Consider the following 7,500-nt stretch of genomic DNA (forward strand, 5'->3'; position numbering starts at 1 on the left):
TGTAGATATATATATATATATATATATATATTATATATATATATATACACATATATATATATTTATATATATATATATATATATATATATATATTATATATATATATATATATATATATATATATATATAATAATATATATATATATATATATATATATATATATATAATATATATATATATATATATATATATATATATATATATATATATATATATACATATATATATATATATATATAGATATATATATATTATAATATATATATATATATATATAATATATATATATATATATATATATATATATATATATATATATATATATATATATACATACAAACATATACCAAGGCACATCAAACAAATGAAAAAAGATGAAGCTTCATAATGCTGAATCCCGTACTTCTCCCATCAACTCTTACATTCATCACCTTCTTTACCAGGCAGCTATTTTTTCATACTCTCAACATGGCCAAACCACCTCAACACATTCATGTCCACTCTAGCTGTTAACTCATTTCTTACACTAGTTCTCACCCTCACTACTTTTTTCCTAACCCTATCTGCTCGAGATACACCAGCCGTACTTCTTAGACACTTCATCTCAAACACATTCAATTTATGTCTCTTCGTCACTTTCATTCCCCAAAACTCTGGATCCATACATCTCAGTTGGTACAATCACTTTCTCATACAGAACTCTCTTTACATCCATGCCCAACCCTCAATTTTTCATCATTCCCTTAACTGTCCCCAACACTTTGCATCCTTCATTTACTCTCTGACCTACATCTGCTTCCACTCCACCATTTGCTGCAACAACAGACCCCAATTACTTAAACTGATCCACCTCCTCAAGTAATCTCATAACCTTACTTCTTACCCACATTAACTTCCAACTTCCTTCTCTCACACACGCTTCCGAATTCTGTCACTAAACGACCAAGCTTCTCTTCCGCGTCTGCAACCAGTACAGTATCATTCGCAATCAACAACTGATTTATCTCTCATTCATGGTCATTTTTCGTCTACCAGTTTCAATCCTCGTCCAAACACTCGAGCATTCACCTCTCTCACCACTCCATCAACATATAAGTTAAATAACCACGGTGACATCACACATTCTGTCCTCAGCCCTGAGTCAGCGTTAGGGAATAAAGTGAAATTTAAATTACCCATACCATGTTTTTGCGAGTTTATATACCAGAAAAAACACCAGTTTACTCTATGTATAAAAGGGTTTCTTTTTAACAGATATCGAGCTAAGGAACAGCTTTACTGACATGCATATATTACTAAGGAAATACTACTAAGGTTTATTTCATCACTAATTTACACTCTGTAACGCTCTTATTTACAAACACAAATTCGCATGTAGATGACCAGTACAGTCAGTTAGACGTTGGCGAAGACAGAGAAATATGACACTTTTCTTTTTCAATATTCGATTTGTATGTTGATTACGATGATGATAAAAATATAATATTACACAATAATCAAAACACCCTTTGGCATATTACTAATGCTCATAAGGTGGTTTGAATCTATGATGAATAATTTTATTCTTCACACAAGGAAACTGAATTTGGCAACACTGCCTCCAAAACTCATCCACCAACTTAACTATTCTGATTGATTGTTACATGAGCAATTTGTACAGAGATATGACTTATTATTCAATGATAAAATTAAGAAATGAAATGCTGAACAATTTTATAAGTAAACTCTTGTTGCTTCTAATGGTATATGAAAAATTCACATGATTTTATGAAAAAATATCATTTACAATAAGGACACTGTAGTTGGACAATTTACCAATTCTCAAGCCTCTACCTTCTGACCACACTTTTCTTTTTGGACCCACGTGGTCGTCAAATAATTGACTACATTAGTTTGGCCAAGGTAACTATGATGCCATCTATACACTGACTCGCCTGGCGTTATAACTAGTAAGGTTGGTTCTACAGTCGAGACATCTGATCATGCCTTTATTTCATTAGTAGTGAAGACTGAGAAGCCTGTCCCTGATATATCATACTCTTGTAAATTTATATCCCAAGCAGACTGGAATGGGATTTTGCATGATCTTTTGTGCTTGAATTGGTCACAATTATATAATAGTGTAGATCCTGTTGTCCCTTTGAATGAGAATCTAGTCAACATAATTGATAGGAGCATCCCTTCTCGTGTGCTAATGGTACCGAGTAAAGGACAAACCGTGGTTCAATGATGACTGTAGACGTGCTTATTTGGAGAAGCAGGAGGCCTATCACCTTTGGAAGGGTAACAGATCAGATTTGACCTGGAACAACTATACTCAGCTTCAAGCTTTTTGCTTAGAGAGTTTATGCCTCAACTGAAGAGTATTATTATTATTATTATTATTACTATCCAAGCTACAACCCTAGTTGGAAAAGCAAGATGCTATAAGCCCAGGGCTCCAACAGGGAAAAATAGCCCAGTGAGGAAAGGAAATAAGGAAATAAATAAATGAAGAGAACAAATTAACAATAAATCATTCTAAAACAAGTAACAACGTCAAAACAGACATGTCATATATAAACTATTAACAACATCAAAAAACAAATATGTTATAAATAAACTATAAAAAGACTCATGTCCGCTCTGGTCAACAAAAAAGCATTTGCTCCAACTTTGAACTTTTGAAGTTCTACTGATTCAACCACCCGATTAGGAAGATCATTCCACAACTTGGTAACAGCTGGAATAAAACTTCTAGAATACTGCGTAGTATTGAGTCTCGTGATGAAGAAGGCCTGGCTATTAGAATTAACTGCCTGCCTAGTATTACGAACAGGATAGAATTGTCCAGGGAGATCTGAATGTAAAGGATGGTCAGAGTTTATGAAAAATCTTATGCAAACATGCATAATGAACTAATTGAACGACGGTGCCAGAGATTAATATCTAGATCAGGAATAAGAAATTTAATCGACCGTAAGTTTCTGTCCAACAAATTAAGATGAGAATCAGCAGCTGAAGACCAGACAGGAGAACAATACTCAAAACAAGGTAGAATGAAAGAATTAAAACACTTCTTCAGAATAGATTGATCACCGAAAATCTGAAAGACTTTCTCAATAAGCCTATTTTTTGTGCAATTGAAGAAGACACAGACCTTATATGTTTCTCAAAAGTAAATTTACTGTCGAGAATCACACCTAAAATTTTGAAAAGAGTCATACATATTTAAAGAAACATTATCAATACTGAGATCCGGATGTTGAGGAGCCACCGTCCTTGACCTACTTACAATCATACTTTGAGTTTTGTTAGGATTCAACTTCATACCCCATAATTTGCACCATGCACTAATTCTAGCTAAATCTCTATTAAGGGATTCACCAACCCTAGATCTACATTCAGGGGATGGAATTGATGCAAAGAGAGTAGCATCATCTGCATATGCAACAAGCTTGTTTTCAAGGCCAAACCACATGTCATGTGTATATAGTATGAAAAGTAGCTGGGCCAAGAACACTACCCTGTGGAACACCGGATATCACATTCCTATAATCACTAGTTTATATTTAACCATATAAAGAAACCCTTTCTGGTACAACTCAGGAACATAAATGATGGTCTACCCTTAAATCTGCACTCTTTTGTGTAGATACAACAGTTCCTCCTTTAATTAAACCAGATGGCTCAGTCACTCACTGTCCAAAGGAAAAGGCATACCCTTTTGGCTGATGTTTTTGACAGTAATAGAGTAATGAAAAACTTGAACTTCCTCATTCCTGTTTTCCTGAGGCTAAACTAACTAGTTTAGCTTTTCGATCTCGTGAGATTAAAGCTCTGTTGATGGACCTTGATGCTTATGGAGGTGTAGACCAAAATGGTATTTTCCTTTGTTGTTTTATAAAGACAGCAGATTTCTTAGCTGTAAAGTTATCTGTTATTTTGCGCAAGTTAGCAAGAAGAGGAGCTTTTAGCACTTGCTGGAGAATTGGTAATGTTACTCCTCTATGTAAATGTGTTTGTGGTAGCTCAAGTCCCACTGATTACTGCCCAATTACCATAACTCCCATATAATCTAAAGTTTTGAACGTCTTCTTGCAAAACGTCTTAATAGGTTTGCTGAAGTTAATCATCTACACCCTAGTTTGCAATTTGGTTTTCGTGAAGTCCTTGGAGCATGTGATGCCCTTCTTACAATCTCCAATGCTTTACAAAAATCTTTTCATTGTGGTCAGGAAGTTTGTATGATTGGCCTTGATTTTAGTAATGCCTTTGACCGTGTTAATCATGAGGCCCTTGTTTTCAAACTGAAACAGTTGGGAGTAGGTGGGTCGTTTCTTAGCATTGTTATTGATTTTTTAAGTAATATAACTCAAGGAGTTGTTGTTGACGGGCACCATAGGGAGTATAGGAATATGATATCTGGTGTTCCACAGGGTAGTGTTCTTGGCCCATTACTTTTCATACTATATACACATGACATATGGTTTGGCCTAGAAAACAAGCTTGTTGCATATGCAGATGATGCTACTCTCTTTGCATCAATTCCATCCCCTGAATGTAGATCTGGGGTTGGTGAATCCTTTAATAGAGATTTAGCTGAAATAGTGCATGGTGCAAATTATGGGGTTTGAAGTTAATTGCTAACAAAACTCAAAGTTTGATTGTAAGTAGGTCAAGGACGGTAGCTCCTCAACATAAGGATCTCAGTATTGATAATGTTTCTTCAAATTTGTAAGAATCTTTTAAAATTTTAGGTGTGATTCTCGACAGCAGATTTACTTTTGAGAAACACATTAGGTCTGTGTCTTCTTCAATTGAAAAAAAAATTGGCTTATTGAGAAAGTCTTACAAGAATTTCGATTGATCAATCTATTCTGAAGAAGTGTTTTAATTCTTCCATTCTACCGTGTTTTGAGTATTGTTTTCCTGTCTGGTGTTCAGCTGCTGATTCTCATCTTAATTTGTTGGACAGAAACTTACGGTCTATTAAATTTCTTATTCCTGATCTAGATATTAATCTTTGCACCGTCGTTCAATTAGTTCATTATGCATGTTGCATAAGATTTTTCATAACTCTGACCATCCTTTACATTCAGATCTCCCTGGACAATTCTATCCTGTTCGTAATACTAGGCAGGCAGTTAATTCTAATAGCCAGGCCTTCTCCATCATGAGGCTCAATACTACACAGTATTCTAGAAGTTTTATTCCAACTGTTACCAAGTTGTGGAATGATCTTCCTAATCAGGTAGTTGAATCAGTAGAATTTCAAAAGTTCAAATTTGGAGCAAGTGTTATTATGTTGACCAGGCTGACATGAGTCTTTTTATAGTTTATATATGACATATCTGTTTTTGACGTTGGTCATAGTTTTTATAGGACATATCTGTTCTGACGTTGTTACTGTTTCTAGAATGATTTATTATTAATTTATTCTTATCATCTATTTATTTCCTTATTTCCTCTCCTCACTGGGCTATTTTTCCCTGTTTGAGCCCTTGGGCTTATAGCATCTTACTTTCCCAACTAGGGCTGTAGCTTGGCTAGTAATAATAATAATAACAATAATAATAATATTGGCGGTAAAGTAAAACTTGTTACGATTTAAGGGAAGGAGCTAAAAGGGTGTTTGAGTTATTTTGCCATTTATAATGTATGATCTTGTTATTCTACTTAGTTCTTACTAACAATGAATGCTATACCATAAAACATATTAAATACATTCATGTATTATCAAAAGGTAATTATAAATTAGATCAAATAACTGTTTGATTACTTGAATTTCACACTGATAGCGCACTCCCAAACCCACCCTGACCCCCTAATGTAATTGAACTAATGATTATTGGCTGAGGAAATATGTCTGCCATTTATTGTGATTTTTGCAATTTCTTGAGGAGAATTTAGTTGTGCTCAGATGACATTGAACCACAAGTTCGCTTATGTTTGTTTTATAGATTTTTTTTTTATATACAGAAATAAAGTAATAGAAATTATAATGAGGGAAAGGTGAGGGTAATTAGCAATTTTTCTCAGACTTTTCTTTTACTGTTGTTTCATATATCTTGGGTCAGTTGAAGTTTGATAGTGAACGAAGCATAATGAAGTCTCTCTCTCTCTCTCTCTCTCTCTCTCTCTCTCTCTCTCTCTCTTAAAGAAACTCATAGATATGCTTGCACTTAACAGCGAACAAAAATGGTGTCAGGAAATATTTTATTGCTGGAAATTATCAGTAAATTTTCTCTAGTCTTTATAGGTGCTTTTAATGACCGTTGGAAAGTCTTGAAAACTGAAGTAGTTTATATATCATTTTTTTTACAAAGTTAGAAAATCTATCTTAAATGTATATAGAAGTAAAATACCACCGCTAACATTAGGTGATACGTGTTTTTTGTGTGTTTATGTGTGTGTTTTTTACACTAGAATAAAGAACGAAAAATAGAAATCCCAATAAGATTTTCAGAGTAATTCAATAACATTGTATCCCCATAGGCACCGCTGCTCGATTCAATATACCTTCAATGGGATTCAAAGTTCAGTGGAGATTCAAAACTCTTTTCTCACACGATCCAATATATGGCGATTCAATATGGGTGAGATCCAGATAGTAATATCAAGTTTAGCTATGTCAAAATGTACTTCGGTTTAACATGAAAAATAGCAAAACATTAACTGCGAGAGAATATAATTGCCAGAGAACATGTCAATAACTATAGCTTAAGAAAGTTTTCTTTCAATATCTTCCAAGATTAGGGGAAATATCTGGGGTTTGGCCAGTGCAACTTGGTATTGTTGGGAGATTTTAGTCTCATCTCTAACAGCAAACCTAATTAGTATAGTGGCCCTGACTAGTACAGCTTTGCTGAATAAGGTGATATACAAGCTCTTTCACAGTACTTTTTTTTCTTAATGCTAGTTAAAATAATGGAAGCTTAAGAGGTTCAGATGACGACTAGAAACAACGGATTCCAGATCCTCGCTACATCTTCCAGGACACAGCTTCAAACGTAAAAGATGATTATCAGAAACATAGCTTCTGACGATATTCGATCTTCTAACGTATCGTATTCTTCTTGAATATAGTATGATTATAAAGCGTAGCCTTCGTCACAAGTATTACAAAAAAAAAAAAAAGTCTCCATAGGAGCTGGTGTTACCTCTACATAAGTCTCTCCTAATGCGTCACACATTCATTTCTAACCTGGTCCCGTTTTCTTTAAAGTTCATGATGCATTCTTGATCATTCACGGGGGTCTATATTACGCAATAAGCTAAGCTGGAGACGAGGAAAGCTCTTTTTCTAGAATACAAGGACATTTTTGAGTTACAAATCATTATGTTTTCATGTTATCATTAACTTTTCATATGTCAAAAGAAACTTTTTCATAGGTCATAAAATATGAAATATAATATTGACAAATATTGATAAATCTAGTATACATATAACCAAAAATATTCGACTAGAATTGCTTTTTTGAGGCCTTTGTTATTGCAGCTTTCATTAATCTTTAAT

At 33.9% G+C, this 7,500-nt stretch overlaps 1 protein-coding gene across 1 annotated transcript in view; it reads right to left on the reverse strand.

Annotated features, from left to right (window-relative positions):
• Positions 1-7,500, reverse strand: part of LOC137626915 (uncharacterized) — a 342,943-nt gene that overhangs the window by 153,182 nt on the left and 182,261 nt on the right. The gene's annotated exons all lie outside the window — the stretch shown is intronic.

The sequence above is a fragment of the Palaemon carinicauda genome, chromosome 34 (genome assembly GCF_036898095.1).
Source record: "Palaemon carinicauda isolate YSFRI2023 chromosome 34, ASM3689809v2, whole genome shotgun sequence".
NCBI lineage: Eukaryota > Metazoa > Arthropoda > Malacostraca > Decapoda > Palaemonidae > Palaemon > Palaemon carinicauda.